Source organism: Amblyomma americanum, chromosome 9, assembly GCF_052857255.1.
Source record: "Amblyomma americanum isolate KBUSLIRL-KWMA chromosome 9, ASM5285725v1, whole genome shotgun sequence".
Taxonomy (NCBI): domain Eukaryota; kingdom Metazoa; phylum Arthropoda; class Arachnida; order Ixodida; family Ixodidae; genus Amblyomma; species Amblyomma americanum.
The window spans coordinates 54,906,200-54,925,737 of NC_135505.1; the positions used below are offsets into that span (position 1 = coordinate 54,906,200).

A 19,538-nucleotide genomic window follows, 5' to 3' on the forward strand; every position below is an offset into this window, starting at 1 on the left:
TTTGCGTTAGGCACTGCGTGGAAGGGTGAGTGGGTTTGTCTAGAGCGCTTGATCGGTGTGCAGAGGTACAAGTAAAGCGAAACCTTAAAAGAGCAATTTTGCTGCGAGCACTGTGCTTGTGCTGTTATCCTATGTGTAGGACCTATAGTCTCCATCCGCGAGCCACTGTTTATGCGAGTACTTCGCACTATCGAGAACAGTCACTCTAGGGAGAGTGGTGGGGGATAGAAAACTTTCCCTCTCTGCCTGATTAGTGGATGATCTGGGTGCTGACCTCTATCCAGCTCGTGGCCGGTAGCTGCAACCCCTCATACGTTTCCTGCGCTACTCTTCACTCTGATTACAAGCTGGGCGCGCAACCCCCCACACAAATGAACTCAATCAAGTTGGGCTGCTACTACGCTCACGGCGGCGAGGGTCCTACTCGGCCGCCTCCCATCCACTGACTGCAGTCGCAGCTCGCCATTGTTTCGTAAGAAGAGAGCTGTCGGGCTTGCCCGCTCGTCTCTGCCACTCTTTGTCAAGATTTTCTCATCGGTGCTGAACATTTCTGTTCAGATTACCTGCACTGCTACATCCTGGTATGATTCCTGCGGTGGGTGCGGCTCCGCCGGTGCCACACCCTGGCTCAACAACTGATTGTTCACCTGGCTATCCGTCAGGCCTAACTCAGCAGGCCATTCCTGCTGTGCAAGCCCTACCTGCTTCCTCAAGCCTGGTGTCTTGCAACCTCTATTCTGCTCCAGCTGCATCCGGACCAGCATTTCCAGGTCCTCATGGACAACAAACTCCTGATGCTTATAACTCAAGCCGTGATCTGCCACTACCTTCAGGTCAGGACGATTTTTCTGATTCGTCTAGTCCTTCTACTATCATCTACATGAACCCTACTGTGAACCCTACTGCAAAGTCCGGAGAAGAGTCTCAGAGATTTATTCAAGTGCCTTAAAAACGCCGTTGCCGTTCAAAGCGGTCACTTATGAGTGCAGATACTCCGTGTGTACTTCGAACTCCTAAGCGCAACCTTACGGTTGTCATCAAGCCACTATATTCCTGGTGCCGCATTACCTGCATTAATCCACTATCTTTGAGACAAGGTTTAGAATCTGTGGCTCCAGACGGCGTTCTTCAAGTTCGTCCCAACGAGTGCTTAAACCTTCTGGCAGTTGACACCCGTACAGCGCACGCAACTGAACGCCTCTTGCAAATAACAAGCATAGCTGGAGTTTCAGTTGAAGCCGACGAGCCTCGCCCCAGCAACTGCGGCGTGGGTGGCATTAAGGGTGTCCCCCTGGATCTCTCTCAATCATATATCTACTCAACGCTGCTACAGAGAGCTCCGATTAAATCCGTCCGCCGACTTGGAAACTCAGAAAATATTCGCATTGTATTTGCGACAGAATCTGCTCCCCAATACGTGATTCTCAGATATACAAAGTATCGTGTGTACGAGTACATTCAAACACCACGGAAATGCACCAGATCTCAACGCTTTGGCTATGTGGCTAGCGCGTGCCGACTTGCCTTGCGCTGCTCTCGTTGCGGTGGCAGCCATGACCGCAATGAATGTGCATGTGATAACGCCCTTTGTTCTAACTGCGGTAAGTAGCTCGAGGCGACGTTTTTCCGCTGCACTGTCTACCAAAAAAAGAAAATTATCTACAGGTACAAGAACTCAAAAAATAGACTATAAGTCAGAAAAAACTGCTCTACTTGAGCAAGACCAAATCCGGGGAAATCGCGGCAGGAAAAATTCATCGCTGGGGAAGAAAGCTCCCCAATCGCCGGACAAATACAAAGGCAGTCACCTGAGCATTGAGGACGTGGTTGAATTTCCTCCTCTTCCACCGCGCGAAAAGGTTGATACACCTCCTGTAGCGAGTCCAAAAGTGAACACCGCACGGCAGCCGCAGTATGGAACCTGGAACCACCCACTTGAAGGATCTAATCGCCAAAACTCCGATAGCAACCGCTCCCTACTGAGCTCGTTTGTTGCGGCTGTTCTTGCTTTCCTTATACCACACTCCTCGCCGGTGGCGAAGGCCATCCTAACAATCCTTGATTTCATTGCACGTCCTCTTGCAAAATGGCGGTAGCACTCAATAGACCAGGAACTCTCCCTAGCGTGCAAATAATCCGTAACAAGGCCACCATCTTCCAACGGAATGCCTGCAGCCTTCGTCCACGACTGTCTGATTTCCGACAATTTGTTTCGAAGCACCGTATTCTGATCATTGCCATCTCAGAGTCCCCTCTCTGTACTACTATCGGTCTTTCAGGATATACCGTTCTGAACTCGATGACAGGTGCTGACAACAGCAAAGTTCTTTTAGCTGTTCGGAAAGACGTCACTCCCATTCTACAACCCATATCTACGGACACACGGAATTAATATGTTGCGGCCACCGTCAAGGTCATGAACCTGTCCTTCACAGTGATCGTCAGGTACATACCCCCCGTGTCAGCTTTGATGTCGACCGCGTTCAGGCTATCGCACGCAATACCCCTGCGCCGCGCAACATTAAGGGTGATTTCAATGCACATCATCCTGCTTCGATAGGCATTAGATCAACAGTCAGAGGACGACAGTTAATTGATTTCGCACAGTGCAACAATTTCACTTTTCTCAACAACGGCCAGGCAACCTTTTATCAAGGTACAAGATCCAGTGCGCTTGACATTTAGATGATTTTTAATCATCTATTGTATTCAACAACCCGGAGTGTCGACATAAAATCTCATGGCAGCGATCATCTTCCTACCTATAAAGAGGTTGGTGGTGCTTCCTTAAGTTCACAGCGGCGTGTAGCACGCTACACGAATTTGGAACTTTTCGCTGACACAGTTGAAAAAGTGGACCTCTCAAACCTCAATTATGAAAGATTCATCTATATTGTAGCACGTGGTAAAACGTCGAGCACTAAGGTTACAACGCTATCATAAGTGCACACAACTGCAGATGCTTAATATGAGCGACTTCGAGCAATTCGCCGCAGAGCAGAGAGACGAACACGCAGAACAAATTATAGAGAAGACATCAGGGTTGGTAGGCGCGCACAGAAAGATGTTCAACGTCATTTGGAGAAGCTGACAAGACGGGGAAGAAAATCCGTTTGTTCGAAGCTTGATCCCAGAAAGCCTCTTTCTATGATATGGAGCATTGTACGCATCCTCAGTAGTCAGCCCGCACCACTAAATCCTTTTGACTGCGTAGCTGTAAATGCGAATATTTCTTGTATAGATGCAGCGGCGGCTTTCTGTTCTAAAATCACTGCTCCATTAAGGGCCATATCGGTGCGATTTCATCTCCAATGCTTAACCCGTTCACCTAATACTGCCCTCATTGATGATCCGTTCGTCATGGAAGAACTTCTTGCGGCTTTGTCAGCTACCAATAAAAAATCGTGCCCAGGACTAGAAGGTGTAAGCTACACTGCCCTTTCTCATCTGAGAAGTAAGGCGAAAGTTCAGCTGCTGGCAGTTTGTAACACCTCCTGGGAGACCGGCCGCCTTTAAACGTGTTGGAAGCGTGCGCTTGTGATACCTGTCCTCAAGCCTGGAAAACCATCAATTCACTTAAACCCTTACCGCCCCATTACGTTTCTAAGCTGCTTCAGAAAACTGATGAAGAAAATGGTACACTCCCGCCTGACTTCGACAAGACAAACAGAGATATTTACCCTTTGGCCATGTCCGGGTTTCGAAAAGGACGCAGTAGCATTTTCAATGTTATTGCCCTCACAAATTCTGTTGAACGCAGTAAAACATAGCTGTCCTTGATGATTGCTGTGTTTCTTGACGCCAAGGCAGCATTTGACAGCATCACACATGAAGCAATTCTTTCAGCCTTACAGTCAATCGGCATTGGTTGACGGATGTATCACTGGCTTTGCGATTATCTGCACGAAAGATCGATTTTCATGTCAAGAAGTGAAGGTTACACAGCTCTCCATCAAATATCGCGCTGTACAGTACAGTTCAGGAGTTTGTCTACCCTAGTGGAAACCAGACATGCAGAAGGAAGGCAGCATGCATTCTTTTAACATTTCTGCGGGACACGGATCTCGTTTCTAAATTGTGGCAGCAGGAACGGGCTATGGCCTACTGTGAATGTGTGCGTAGATGGTGCCTTCCGGAGTTGTCTACGTTTTACTTTGAGTGAATGTGTGTATGGATTGTAGCATTACAATGGCCTATGTTCTACTGTGACTGAATATGTGCATAGATGGTGACTTCTGGAGTGTGTTTTGATGTGTACTATGTGGATTGATTGTGTGCATAGATTATGACTGCGGCAAAGAATGTGTGCTATTATAAGAGACTGCGCTCATAGCGGAGTAGATGCGACTGGCTTTAGGACATTGTTAATATTGCCGCGAATATTTGCAGTGTTTGTTCGTTTTTCAAATCTGCCGCCCCATCACTTCATCGCTTTGTTTGTGACGCAAGACGCGACTAGATTTATCTCGATTGATCGCAGCCAGGCAGAGCTGATTCTACGTTGTTCCGGAATGTTCTAGTAACTTTGCGCTCTTTATCTCGAAAGTTCGCTATCAGCTTTAAATTGGGCACGGCCGACAGCGGCCGGCATTCTGTTCGACGACCGCCGAGCACGCTTGTCGCTTCGCCGCCGACGAGTGATTCAGTCCATTTTGGGTGCAAGTCAGCCCAATAAACAGTTCTTTTAGAAGACCCTTTCGTCCGTCTTCATCGCTGCTTACTACGCTCGCTACGTAACAATATAAAAGGAACGCTACGGTGGAGCAATTGCCGGAAGCTAAAGTAAGGCTAGCCTCACCTGTAGCATTCAACACCTCAACTGAACTCTCTCAGGGGGGGGGGGATTTTCAGCCCCACCTTTTTCAATATCTCACTTGTTGGCTTGGTAAAATGCTTGCCTCCTACAGTTGAAATCTCCTTTTACGCCGATGACATCTTTATATGGTGTTCTGGAGGCAACGGACGCATTGTGTATGCGCGATTACAGAGGGCAATAGGTTGCATAGGATCGATTTTAAGTAAGCGCGGTCTCGTCATGTCGCCAGATAAAAGCTCAGCAATTGCATTTTCTGGGTGAGGTCTTTCACTCTACGCGCAGAAAGTTTCTGGTACCCCAATACCATACGTTACAAGCCATAAATTGCTAGGAGCGACGTTTTACAGGTCACTGTCATGGTCCCCACATGTACAACAGCTTAAAATCAAACTCTGCTCTTACGCCTCTATCTTTCGTATCCTCTGCACAACCAGTAAATGCTGCTGTACACCTTCGTTACTACGACTGTACGGTTCGCTGTGTGAAGGCCTCCTACGCTACAGTCTCCCAGCTCTTCAAGGTATTTCACAAACAAATATCAAACTCCTTGAGGCTATACAAGCTAATGCCTTGAGAATCTGCCTCGGTCTTCCCAAGACCACCTCCACAGTGGATACTCTAGCAGACAGCAGATGTCTATCTGCATCAGTACTGCTAACCCAAGAGTTGCTTCGTGCCCAGATGCGGTTCGTGGCTCGTGTACCTCACCATCAACTCGCAGCGCACTGCATAGAGCAAGTTTCTCACATTCTCCCACTACACTACAAGCGCCCTGTCAGGACCTCCTTTCCACCTTGGAGGTACACAGCTTGGCAAATCAAGAAAACGGTTCCTGGCATTTAAAAAAACAACCACCCCCGATCCTGCACTTATCTATTTTTCCTTGAACACAATTATGGATGCTACTGTGCGTACAGTCACATCTACACTGATGGATCTGTCACATCCGTCTCATCAGCGATTGGCGTCTGGGTTCCGTCAACGCGCACAATTTCGGCGTTACTCAGTCATCGCACCTCGACAACTGCTACCGAACTGGCTGCTCTGCGAGCAGCATTCACTTACATTCTTCAACAACCCCCAACAGAGTGTGTTATCTTCAGTGATTCTCGGGCTGCATTACAATCCATAAAGTCACCAGGAAGCCTTCAAGAGCTGATCATCGATGACTTAAACAGATACCATTAAGAGGCCTGTGAGCTTGGCCATCGTGTTGTGTTGCAGTGGTTACAAGCTCACTGTGGCCTTGCAGGCAATTATCACGCTGACGTTGCAGCGAGGTCGGCGCATTGCGACACCACCTTGCTCCTACCTATACCGTTTTCTCGCAGTGATGGCGTGAGACTTTTGTCTACAAAATCCTGGCACACGCAACGCTCTTTGTGGTGTGATCCGGAACATCAATACAGACCCCTTCTTCGTATTAACCCCACTTGTGACTTCCGCATACCACGCAATATAACAAGACGTGACCAAAATTGCCTCCACCGAATTCGCCAGGACGTTGCCTTCACTCAATCTTATTTACATAAAATTGGTGAAATAAGTAGCCCTGTGTGCCCCACATATGGTGTGCCTGAGGATCTACCACATTTCATCTCTCTTTGCAAACGCTTCAGCACTCATAGCAAGACACTTTTAAGTGCTTTATGACTCCGGCAAGATGGCCCCGTGCTCATCGAGCATGCCCTTGGACCCGGGAGGAATGCGGCTTTGGGTGTGCGCAGGACAAAAGCATTTTTAGTGTTATTAAGAGACACGGGCTTGGTCGACATTCTTAGAGAATTTTGTGTGTGCGTGTGTGTTTGTGAGTACGTAAGTGTGCTTGATTTCATCATTCATTCTTTCTTTTTCTCTGTTACTTTTCTTTTCACCATCCTCTTCTCTACCCTACTCTTCTTTCACCCTCATCTGGAGTAGCATGCCAGGCAAAAACCAGACAGACATCTCCTATTCCATTAAAGTTCTTTTTCTTCCTATGCGTAGGTATGTCGCAACGCTTGTCCGAGAGGATTAAGCGTTAAAACCAGTGCCTGCTTTAAAATTTGGCATCGGTCTGCAGAGCGCAGCCTAAGCCATCTATGTATGCTTTGCTCACCTCACTACTTCCTACGCAGTTATCTCGTTATCTCGAGCCGACTGTAATGGCCGGTGCCAGTTATATTATCGCTACTCGGTAGATTGTCAGCCATTGATGCTTAGGCACAAACAAAAGTTAAAATGTTGGCGATTGTTTGAACTGCTGTGCATCGTTAACTTAAGGAAGTATACTCACTCAGTTATAACTTGCACTGCAAGATTTTTTCTCTTACAAGCCTTGTTGCAGACAAATAGTGCAAAGCAGTGGTAGTGTACTAGCATCCGCAGCACAGTTTCTTAAACCCATGCTTGCTTACTGATTGTGCTGCACAGGCTAATGCAATTTCTTGTCTGGAATTGTGAAAGGTCTGAGTATGTGAGGCTAGCAGTGAAATAAGCAGAGTATCTTGTAAGGTGTTGGATGTATGCATGTAAGAGATGAAAGCAGTGAACTGGTTGCTTATGTCTCAAGCAAAATCGGACAAAGCTGTGAAACCAGTTGCATAGCACATGGCGGAAGAGTAGCTGCTTGCTCCGGCCACAAGTTATGAAGAGACCACCAAGGATACTATTATCCAGAAGCTTCAAGAAAAAAATTATTGGAAGAAGGCAGAGCTCACAGCATTGAGAAAACTGAATACAAATTTGCAAGGGGCGCTCTGCACCAAGGTTTTTGAGGGCGGTATGTGCCAAATCGTTTCTCAAAAGATTTGCTTAACAATGCTACTTTGCACTGAATGTATTTGTATCATTAGGTTCTTTTTATACAGTTTTTAATTTTCATGTTGGAACTGAGCGCACATTTTTTTGTACTGCGCCATGGTACCATAAGCACGATTCTTGCAAGACATCGTCAAAAAATTGTTTAGTATACTAAATACTGTCAGTAATCACTCATATGTTGCAAATGCCAAGCTCTTTATTAAGCAGTTTTTTCGCTTGCAGCTTGGACAGGATACACGGCTTACGCTGATATCACAACAGCCATCATATCAATGAACTGGGCACATAGTGAGAGCCTATGCTTTTCTATAACCACCAATCATCACCTGCTATAGCTTGTACTTGAAATCTATGTGTAGGCCCGCATCATGGTATTCTATATGTCGCAATGAAGATACAGTTTATCCTCAAGGCTCAAGGTCCCTTCCCTAATAAGTGTTGTACGCAGCATAGATTCTCTGCCATGCAGTAGATGTTTCTGTCCAGGCTGCATATATGCCTTGAACACATTTATCCCCTACTAAATGAGACAGCAGTTATATAGTGACTCAGCACATGATATCGTTGTCCCACACTGTAAATGCTCAATCATCTCTCATGCCAGGAGAAACTACGCCTTTGAGAATGCAGTACCTCAGTCTTTCTTTGTTTAGGATTCTCGGCTGCTGCCATTTTGAGGTAACTGTGTAAAGAATGTCAAATGTACAGAAATCTGATTAGCAGCTGAGGTGCCCAGAATGCTTTCTCTTCGTAGCCTATCCAGGAGTTAATACACAATGGCACCATTTGAATATCTACGCAAATGATTTGTCCGGACCAGTGGTGTTGGCTGCTGCTGAATGAGCCCGCCAAATTTCTAGTACAATGCCTGCTCTGTCGGGCTACGATGTGTTTATGCTGTTAAAGGCCTTTAATCCATCAAAATTACCAGGACAATGAGGATAACTCTACTCAATTATTCAGTAAAAATTGATTAGCTGGCGCTTTCAGGGTTTCTTAATATTTGTCTGGGAGCAGAAAACCTATTTATGAACGAAAAATTTGATTTAAAATTTTTCCGCTATTTGATTTATTCTAGTGATATCCACACTTAGTAGAACTACTTGCCGCCGTTTTGTAGTGAGTGGCAGTGTAACTTTGCCTGTCGGATCTGTGAAAAAAAAATTCTGACTATGCACTCAGATTACTTGTAAAATCGGGCTGCGGTGGCAATTCCTGAATATTATTTTTTGGTCTTTTCTAGCTTTTAAAAGCTCTGTTTTCAATTAGACTGTTTGTGCACCTCAACTTTTCCTAAGTGTGTCTTTAAGCTTATGTGAGACATTTATACTCGTGCCACACAGGCAACTTCAATGCCGTGAAGTGCTTACTGCCTTAAATTTTGTTGGCATTCGAGCGGTACCATAAGCATAAATTTAATGGCATTAGCCTTACGGCCATTCGTGACCAACTGAGTTTGCCACAACTCTTTCACCAGGGCAATGCGTACTCTCGTCCCAATTCTACACGCAGAAAATCTCAAAACTTAGTTAGCAACAACCTTCTAACCAATAGTAAATGGTTAATTAATAACAACTGAATCAAATGAGGCAGCTTCACTGTATTTTTGATGCGAAGGACACCTTTTTACCAGAACTTCAAGCAAATACTCTCGGATTGTGTGCTAACACGCGAGTTTACGGCTATTTTTATCTTGCATTTAAATAACATTCCAGAGATACTGTGCAGATTAGCACTGTTTATATTTAGGTGAAAGTTTTCACTGCCTTGCAAGCATTATTGTCATCGTGACTTTTGTATAATCACATTAAACATGGACGTGTAGCGCCAACTCCGAAGATAATGGCATTAACAAACTTATGGCCTCCACCATTTTTGCCATTTCTTGTGTGCGTGTGGCATGGGTGTCGCAAACAATAATAAATTATTCGCTGGGAATCGCATTATCTAAAGTATATAAATGTAGCAATGAAAAATAATGCAGTGGAGCAGTTGCAAAAATGCAAAAAAATTTATACCAGAATAACCAAATTTTTAGGAAAACACTCCGTGCTTTCTGATTGTCAATACGGATTCAGGCAAGGGAGGTCAACAGAGATCGCGCTTAATAAACAAAAGGAACTGATCATAGATTCTTTTGAGGACCGAAAAATCGTTCTTGAATTTATATTGATTTTACAAAAGCGTTTGACTTAGTTCACCATCGTCTACTACTGCAAAAGCTACTCAATTATGGAATCAGAGGAATAGGTTTCTCTTTAATGGAATCCTGCCTAGAAAACCGCATGCAAATGGTTGTCAATGACCGCACATCGTCAACATTAAAACCTAATTTTTCTGGGGTCCCACAGGGCAGTATTTTAGGCCCCTTACTCTTCAATATCTATATTAATGATATATTTTACATGCCCTTACCTGTGACTTCAATAGCTTACGCCGATGATCTCACAATGCTTTTGCCCGGTGATAAGGAAAGATATCTATTACTGTATAGAAACCAATTTTTAGAATATTTGTGCAATTGGTCGAGAAAGAATTGCTTAAGAGTAAATGCTAAGAAAACTAATGCCATTATCATCCGTCCAAAGAACAAGCCTATCTCAATGAGTTTTGACCTCATGCTGGGTGACACTAGAATTGAAATTGTAGACACTATAAAATGCCTTGGTGTGGTGCTCACGGAAACTCTGAGTTGGGACAAACATATAAACATTATCCGCAAGAAAATGAACCGAGTCAATGGTGCCCTGTGTCGACATAGATACACACTTCCAACAAAGATAAAGATTCTTATATATAATGCATACTTACTTACAATCATTACCTACTGTATAAGTGTCTGGGGTACCGCAACGAAACATAACAAACACAAGATCTTAGTTGCACAGAAGCGTGCTGTCAGATTGATTGCAAATGTACCATGGCATTCCCATGCGTTCTCTTACTTTAAACAATATGGTATTTTGTCTGTTGATATATTGCACCCGTTCACATTGTTATGTGCAGACAAAAATGTAGTTAAAACAAACAATCAACTGTTCCTTGCAGCCTTTAATCTACATCAATACACACCAGTGTACAATACCCGATGTCTTTTACCCTGGCTTCTACCCTTTTGCCGTACTTTATACCGTAAACAGTCCTTATCCTATAACCTAGGTAATTACCTCAACACATTGGCCGAGAATAATGTTTGTATAGAAGATATCTCAAAGAAACAGTTATTAACTGTCATGTACATTTTCGAATCTATTGTGGCATCAATGTAAATAGGTTTGGTGTATTATATTGTCTATTGTTCCTATTGTTTACGTGCATCTTTGTTGTGTACGCGGTCAGGGTTACACTATTGTTGTTCTTTTTCTTTGTTTTGATGGGGATATTCAGCTCAACTTCAGCCTGATGTTCGCGAAATACGCTGCTGTCGTTGTATTCATGGGGCACTGAGTGCTACTTTAAGCTGCATTATGCAGCTTTTTGCCCAGTGTCCCCTTTTTCCACTGTAATGTGTGTGGAGAAATAAATTTTCAATTCAATTTTCAATTCAATTCACATTTAGTCCTGTTAGAAGTTTCATATTTTAAAGTCATACCTTTTTTTCTCTAAAATGGCGCATAATTCAGTGCTCAAATTATCCCTGGGCAAAGGCTATTTATCGTACAGAATAAACCTAGAATTAATAAGCCTGCAGCACAAGCCATGTTTCCTATACTTTTTTATTCAGTAAATTCATGAAGTGAAAACGAAAAAATTCTGGAAGACGTCGTGTTGGTGTTGGTGCCTTTCGAAATAGCTAGTTTTAGCGCTTTGTTAAGAGCCAATTTGGAGAAAGGTAGTAGTGAGTAAAAGATTCTCTATACAAGAGCGCTGGAGTATACATATGCATTGAGCACAGCAGTTGCTCGCTTTATGCAAAATGTTGCATGTGTTGCCACTCTATCGGTTTATTGTCCTTTCAAATGTTTCTGCCCTGCCACCAGAACGGACAGCTGCATCCAGATGTTGCTTGAACTGCGCAGCACCAATTCCTCTGCTGCAGTCTCAGACGGTAAGTTTATGTACTTTTTTATGTTTGCTGAACACCTAATGCATTGATTACGAGCAGAGCAAGGAAGAAGCTGTAAGAATGCTGTGTGTATATCAGAATCTCATTGCTGCAAGCGGCAGTTCCCTAAATATTTGTGATGAAACTCTTAAAGACTGCTTCAGTTTCACTGTGCTTTTGCAGTTGGCTGTATTTCAAAGTGCTTCACAATAAAGGCCGCAGAAACGGATGTTTGAGCTTGGCTTTAAAATGCTTGCACTATGTAGAGTACAGGCTCCCGAACGTACATGCCGCGTACGAGGCGTCAAATCAAGCGGGAGATTTACAATACATTTTTAAAAATTCTCGTTTTCGCTCCTCGCGGCGACGACCGGTTCCGGGCTTTCGCACGAGACCTGGTACACAACGTCACGTCGTGCAAGTGACGTCAGCAGTCGGGGGTTAGCATGAGTTCACAGTGCCAAATTCTTTCAGACGTCACGCGCTACTGCGGCCGCGGTCACTTTGCGCGTGCAGCAGACGGTGGAGGTAAAGGAGCAGTCTAGTGGATGGGGCCGCCGGCGGAGCGCTCTCGTTTTTGTCGTGCGAGAGGAGAGGAAAAGGCCCGAAGACGCGGAAGTTAAAATTCTTGCAGCTTATAACTCAGCTCCCACAAAACGGATGAAAATAAATCTTGGTGGAGGACAAATATGAAGCGGCTTCTTAACTTCCCAGACATATCGCAACTTTATTGAAAAACCCTTTGTTGTGCCCTTTAAAGGAACCTAAAAACGAATATCGGATGAAGGAAGCAAGGTCGATTATTCCTCGGGAGAACTGCCGACGTTTTTTTTGTGCAAAGGTGTATGCATTGCTGAGACAATTGTAAATTGAAGTCGCAAAACCCTTCCACACCCAAACCACAGAAAAATCAGCAAAGTGACACCATTTCTTTGACTCATTTGCATTATAGTTGTCCAACCAGTCAGAGGTGCCACTTTCAAAGAGCAAAAAATGTAGCCAGAAGACTGGAACTAGCCTGCCAGTCAGCCTTCATTGCAGCAAGGGGCAAGTGCAGGGCTGCCTCAGTCGACCCCACTATACCTCACCAAAAGGGAGATACTGTCCCCTGCATCACATGTGGCTGTGTCTGATTTCAGCACACACATACGGTAGACAGACTCCGTGGCTGCAAAAAGCAACCACTTAAAATTATGGATGTCGGCCACAGAGTGCATAACCAACTACTGGTCACACTAACACGTATACATCGGCAACGACAATGCATTTAAGCCTTCAGTGCATTGTGTGCTGTCGCTAAGTGTATGCATATGTTGAAATGAGAAGGAAGCTTCTTCACCAGCCGCCTCGAAAGTAGAACAGAGTGTGAATGCCGTTGTGAACTTATGACTCTGAATTTTCTGTGCACAAAGGCCATACGCCTTTCCCTCTGGTTTATGTTTGGCGCTGTTTTAATTACGAAACAGTTCATATTCTAGGCCATGCTTTCTATGATGCATTCTTCATATTTAAGCTATAATTGCCAATTGATGGCACAATGTCATGGAGGAGTGTGGAAAGCAGAGTAGACAAATTATTAATGTATTTTCACTGGTATACATATGGTAGTGTCCTGTGCAGTTCGCTTTTAGCCATTTTTCTGGGTAACAAAAGCCTTATTTTCAGTAAGAATGACGTAATTGCAATCATGTGACGCTACCCTGTCCGCGTAGCCTAGCCTAGTACTCCACTTAGCGTCTCTTTAAACTACCTGCAATTTGTCATTGCTCATCATTTTAGATGACTGCTGTGTGTTTGTGTCACTACTCTATAAATAGAATACCCTTTAAATTGTTTCTGCCCTGCTTCTAGAGCTGCCATAAACATCCGAACCCTGGCCAAGCCATGTGGGCTCGTCTACAACAGTGGAAAATGAGACAGCCGCAGCCTTGGACGGTACGTTAATTTTACTGTGGCTGATGTATGTAGGACTTCGAGTTTTTGGGTTTCGTTAATGCATTGTAATCATGGAAGCCCCACCATGAAAAAAAAACTGTATAGCATCTTGCGGCATAGTGTTATTTTGTGCACCAGGGTCAGCCGATGGCAAAGGAGACGTGAGGAAAATCTTTTTCTCCACTTGCAAGGAAAAGGAGAGAGGACAGAAAGTGGTTCTCAAGATAAGAACACTGAGGGTTCTGACCGTGAACGAAAGATTGCGCAAGTGGTTGCCATCCCAGTCAAAACACACTACAGGGTTCTAAGACAGAAAATTTCTGTAGTCGGTAGTCTTGTCGTATTTTGGGCATGTCTTGTGTAGTCTGTCTTGTCTTCTGTAGTCTGTCTTGTCTTTTGTAGTCGGTCCTGTCTTCTGTAGTCTGTCTTGTCTTTTATAGTCTGTCTTGACTTCTGTAGTCTGTCTTGTCTTTTGTAGTCTGTCTTGTCTTTTACAGTCTGTCTTCTGTAGTTTGCTTTGTCTTCTGTAGTGTGTCTGGTGTAGCGCTCGTACACTGTGTAACAGTCGTTACTCTGTCGCCTGTCAATTAACACAGGATTTGTGTTCTGGAGTAGGCAATGCACAAAAATGCACAGCTTGTTAATGGTCGTCTGTCAATTAACACAAGCTTTGTGCCTTCCAGAGTAATTCGTGCACAAAACCACTAGAATTGAAATGAAAATGATCAATTTTTATTTACTGTTTCGTGCTTTTTTTCGAGCTTGCTGATGCATGCTGTCCAGCGTTGTCCTGGCCGCAGGTTCCTAGATACATCGCCCATGAGCCAAGAAAAGTGGTCTTTGTCTTGGCTGAAAAAAGAAAAAATAGAGATCACCGCTGCTACCTGCACAAAAAAAATGTGAAAGCGTTGACGCCTCCTCGACACTGGTCGCCTTTCAAATTTGGCACCATGGTTGTTTTCTCGTTGACTTGATTGGTTATCAATTAACTCTTCTTTTACCCTCATTTCATCCCAGCAACGATTTCGAGTTTTCAAATTTTCCTCCATGCATCGTTCCTGCCCACTCACTGAATACCCGCTCAGTCTAATTGCCTTCTCATTCATTGCCTTTTGATTCTCGATAATTACCTAATTGCCTCTAATTAATCATTATTTTTTCTATCTCCTGGTTACGTATAGGTCACTTATCACTGGTCACGTGATTGCTCATTTCGAGTTTTCAAACTTGGCGCCAAGCTTTGGCTTTGTCCATACTTCCAGTTTTTCAAACTTGGCGCTACGTTGTAGCTCCACCTACTTTCAGCGTTTTCAAATTTCGCGGCACTTTTTCTCTGGCCCAGCCACTTTTTGGACATTTTTGGCTGTAAATAATTATCCGATTACGAAATTTTTTTTTTCGCGCAGCATCCGCACATCATCCTCTTCCAATTACACAACCAATCGTATAACGCTATCTCTTCTGAGTTGCCCACAACTGCTGCGGACACAATCCCCGGCAACATAGCCTAGTAAAGTTCTCACTTTATTCAAAATGTAATACTGAACAAGGCTTACGACTGGCCGAGTTAGTACTGACTCACCTTAAAACCAGCCAGAAGACAGAACACACAAGACATGAGCTCAAGAGGCTGGACTAACAAAAATTTCATTGAAGATTTTGATTATTTGATTTGATTTGTGAGGGTTTAACGTTCCAAATCAGCTCAGGCTATGAGGGACGCCGTAGTGGAGGGCTCCAGAAATTTTGACCACCTGGGGTTCTTTAGCGTTCACTGACAACGCACAGTACACGAGCCTCTAAAATTTCGCCTCCATTGAAATTCGACTGGCGTGGCCAGGATCGAACCTGCGTCTTTTGGGACAGCAGCCGAGCGCCATAACCACTGAGCCACCACGGCAGCATCATTGAAGGAAAGCCACAAAAGACCCGCGAAGAGATACAGGCACACAATAACCCAAAGCAGTGAAAGGGCGAAGTGCAATCAAAGGTCACTGGCATACTAATGAATCATCTAAAAAAGCAAATTCTTTACGGTGAAGGTTTTCCGATGGCTTAGCCAAACGTGTCCTTAGCCTTACCAATGTAGTAAGCCTCAACTATCTACCGACAGATTTATCCCTTCCGTAAACCACTGACGTGTCGTGGAAATTAGGCGTGCAAAGAGACAGGTCATCCTCAGATTTGCATTCACAAGATTTAGCGTGCAATGCCAGATTAGAATTTGCCTTCCCCCTATAGAGTAGAAGTGCTCAGTCAGGTGCAAATTCAGATATCTGCCTGTCCGCCCATATTAGTTTCAGCCATAAGGCAGTGGAACGCAATAAACTCCATTACTTTTGCAAGTGGTGAACCTCTTTTTGTGACACTGTCCATTGTGGACAAGTACCCAGTTTTATCTAGCCTTTTTTTTAATGGCGGCACAAATGCCTCCTGTCTTGCACTTCGCTGTTAAGGCATATCAGCATTGCGCTTTCCCGCGAATTTCTTGAGACTGTGAAATACTGTGGAGTTAAGGTATATCAGCATCATCCGAGTATGTGTTCCTTACCCTCGAGCGAGCGAAAACATACTATGACAGGTCGTTGAGATGGGCAAGTGGGAACCCAGCTGCTTGGAAACCTGCTACAAGAATGCGTCCTCAGTAGTGATGGCATGACTTATGTAAAGCTGATGTCATGCACACGACTGCACACCCATCAAGTGTTTCCATCTTTACTGACCTTAACCAGCGACAAATACACCTCTTCACCATCCTTCCCCAGCAACGAGTGGTCCAACTCGTAGCTAAAAAGAGCCTTCCCCGATCTTTAGCTGTAGCCCTGACAAACATGGTCGTCTACAAAGCGCAGGTCTGCATCAAGAAACTGCTAACGGTTCTGCTTAGACAATTCTGATGTAAAAGACAGGCCTTGACTGCATGCCTTAAAGACTCCTAAAACATCTTGTGCCAACTTATGTGAGCCTTCAATGTCCAGAAAAATTAGGTAGTCATGAACATAACGAAATGCTACTATGCCAAGGTCTTCCAAATAGGGCTCTAATGCCTTATCGACTTTAGACAAAAAAATGTTGCTGAGCAAAGGTATGACCTGAGTGTAAATACTGCCCTGCTAACTGACAAATGCAGATTTGCAGTAAAAGGACAACGGCCCCATGAAGCCAGCAACCGAAATCATGCAATCATCTGTAAAACCATGTTCATTGTTCACCCTGATGCAGTTTGCACATGCCTCAGAGGTCTATCATGTGACAATGAATAGTACAGGCCCTACATGTCAATGCTCACTGCAGAGCACCTGCCCAGGTTGCTGTCCACAAGAAACTAGAACTTCACAGAACTCCACTTCTGTGAGTTGGCAAGGCGGTATTTACATCAGAAATCAGGCATATGCAGAGGGTCCCAGGTCGCACCGTTCCTCTGCGACATTCTTCTGTACAGAGTCGATACCGCAACAAAGCCGTTTGGAAGACCTCGGCATAGTAGCATTTCGTTATGTTGATTGCTACCCAATTTTTTTGCACAAGGAGGGCTCATATAAGTTGGCACAAGACGTTTTAGAAATCTTTAGGCATGCGGTCAAAGCCCATCTTTTACGTCTGAATTTCACTAAGCATAACCGTTTGTACCTTCTTGACTTAGACCAGTGCTTTGCGGACGACCACTTATGTTGGTTCCACAGCCCAAGATCGGGAAGCCTCCTATCTATGAGTAGAACCACTCGAGGCTGGTGAAGGACAGGCTGGCAATCGCATGCATCACGACCGCTTTATGGAAGTCATGCCATCACTGTGTTTAGAATGCATTCTCGGAGCAGGTTTCCAAGCCAATGGCACCTGGGTTCCCACTTGCCCATCTCGCGCACCTGTCAGAGCGTGTTTTTACTCTTTCGAGGGAACAGAACACCATTCTCATGATGCTGACGTAGTTGAGCAGCACAAAAAGGAGGGCTCTATACCTTACCTCCTCGCCATTTCGCACCGTCCGAAGAAAGTTGCACCAAAGTATGATGTTGCTGTTGTCTTGACAGCTAAAAGTGAGGTTGGAGCTCTTTGCTTCTCCGTTCAAATTAGGCTTGATACAACTATGGGTAATCGTCCGCTATGCACAGTAGAAGATAAAAAATGTCCACTACTTGCAAAAGTAAACGGGTTTTTGCGTTCCACTGCCTCGTAGCTGAAACTACTATGGGCAGACAAGCAGATATCTGAATGTGCGCCTGGCTGAGAGCACTTTCACTGTATAGAGAGGAGGCGAATTTTCACCTGACACTGCACGTTCAATCTCGTGAATGCATTCGGAGGACAACCTTTCTCTTTGCACGCCTGATTTCCGCGGCACACCAGTGGTTTAGGGAAGTGATAAATCTGTCCTGATATAGTTGAGGCTTACATCGGTGAGGCTAAAAACGTGCCTGGCTAAACCGTCGGTGTACCTTCACTGTAAGGAATTAGTTTTTTTGATGGTTTACTAGTATGTCAGTGCCTTTCGATTGTTTTTTGCCCTCTCACTGCTTTGGGGTTTTGCGCGCGTGAATCTCTTTGCAGGTCTTCTTTTGTCGCTTTTCTTTAATAAAATTTCAGTTGTTAGACCAGCCTCGTCTTGTGCTCATCTCTTCTCCTGTGTTGTGTCTTCCGGCTGGTTTTAAGATGTAATACTGAATGCCGGAAGACAGCCATTTTAGAGTCAAGCGCACTTATAATGGCCCCAGATATAATGAATGTTCATTTATTACAAAAAATAGTGCTTTCTTCATTAATTTATGCAAGAAGTATATGACACTGCATCAAAATAAAAAAGGACTAACCCTCATGGCCAAACTGCAGTTACAGAAAACAAGGGGACACCATAAACCTGCCTCACATGCAAAAGCTTGCACTTCAGGCCAATGCAGAAATCAGATCAGATTGCTTCCCAAACTGCATAACACTGCCATGCAAAGAATGTGGCAGGCAATAAAGGAGCAACAAAAAAGCGAACTGTAGGTAGCAGCCAATCTCATGCAGACAAGCTACAAGGTCAGGCCAACATCGACGTGGAGGAGAAATTTGAAAAAAAAAAGCCACAACAAGCACATAATTTTTAAGGTTTTCACAGCACACTGAGCCCTTCAAATGGCAAATACTTTCCTGAAAAACATAACAGAAGCTGCAATTTTTTTTCGGAAATCAATTTTTTTCATGTACTTCATTGTTCTTGAAGCATGGGCAGGTGTAGAGTAGTCAGTTTAGTGCATGCATCCCTAAGCAATGCCATGCCAAAAACTGTACTTACAGAAAAAGCTTGCCTTACTGAGTGAATACCACTGGCCATCCGCTAATTTCCCAGCCTGCTCCAGGTCCCTGGCACAAATCACACGCAACTTGGTGGCTTGCACAACTTCCATGCAACTCTTGGTCTTTAACTGGAAAAAAATTGAGGAATCAGCGAGATTTCAAATTTTACAAGCATTTCTTTGTTTCAATGACCGCTTAAGAAAAAAAAACAGCAGTTTCTGTGAGCGCAACTGTTTTTTCACACTAGCTTTCTACAGTAAACCACGTTTATCGCGACATAATTCACACTGACTTGCTGCACGGTCCCAGCACTACTGTGTATAGCTCTATGGTTTCAAATGCTTGATAGCTCTGAGCCCTTGGGCTTGCACTCGTTAATGCAGAAAACCTCGTAAAAGGCAACCAGAGCTTCGAGCTTTAAGCCATAGGTATTCTGAAGCTCAGTGGTCTGTGGGAGAACTTTTGGCTGGGTGACACAGTAACAAATGCTGCTCCAGTTACTTTCACTGCATTGCAAAAAACTTGCACAGCAGAGACCTGCCCTCCATTTTGCATTGCAGAAACAATCACTGAAATTCAAAGCACGCATACTAAATGCACACCTGCCTTCCAACACAGCTTCATAATAATGGGTATAATTATTGGAATGAAATACCTGTCAGT

At 44.3% G+C, this 19,538-nt stretch overlaps 1 long non-coding RNA gene across 1 annotated transcript; it reads right to left on the reverse strand.

The window, feature by feature from the left end:
* Positions 1-14,308: 14,308 nt before the first annotated feature.
* Positions 14,309-19,000, reverse strand: LOC144103812 (uncharacterized). The gene is made up of 2 exons (XR_013308327.1): positions 18,874-19,000; positions 14,309-14,447 (listed from the first exon to the last, which is right to left on the reverse strand). It is a non-coding gene; the product is annotated as an uncharacterized LOC144103812 (long non-coding RNA).
* Positions 19,001-19,538: the final 538 nt, after the last annotated feature.